Here is a 471-nt window from a genome sequence, read left to right on the forward strand (position 1 = left end):
ATAAAGGACATCATTATTATCTATTGTAATGTTACAGTAGTAATTTAGCAGACAAATAATCATATTTTATTATAGGTTTAGGGGGAGCTAGGGCAGACAACAACACAACCCTTACGAAAATTAACGATGATTTTACTATAAATCCAATGACAATGGTTACTATTGTTAATCCATGGTAACCACAAATTAACCATGGTTCCCTTTCAAGGCAACTTCGAACTGCGTCCTCTAGGGGTCGCTATGGGGAACGTTAAACCCACGCCACCATGCTGAGGGGAGCGCATGCCAGAAACCATGGCAAGCACTAAGTACCAACTCTACCATATTGCCATGGGAGTTGCCCCTGGGACGTTAGATGGCTGTCAGTGACATTATTCCCTACGGCCAAAGGCCTAGGCTGTATACCCCAAAAAACTTACCTGTTAGGGCCAGAACTCCTGGGCCCGGGGTAGAGCTCAAGGCTTGGAATCA

The sequence above is a fragment of the Sinocyclocheilus anshuiensis genome, unplaced genomic scaffold (genome assembly GCF_001515605.1).
Source record: "Sinocyclocheilus anshuiensis isolate Anshui unplaced genomic scaffold, SAMN03320099.WGS_v1.1 scaffold167, whole genome shotgun sequence".
NCBI lineage: Eukaryota > Metazoa > Chordata > Actinopteri > Cypriniformes > Cyprinidae > Sinocyclocheilus > Sinocyclocheilus anshuiensis.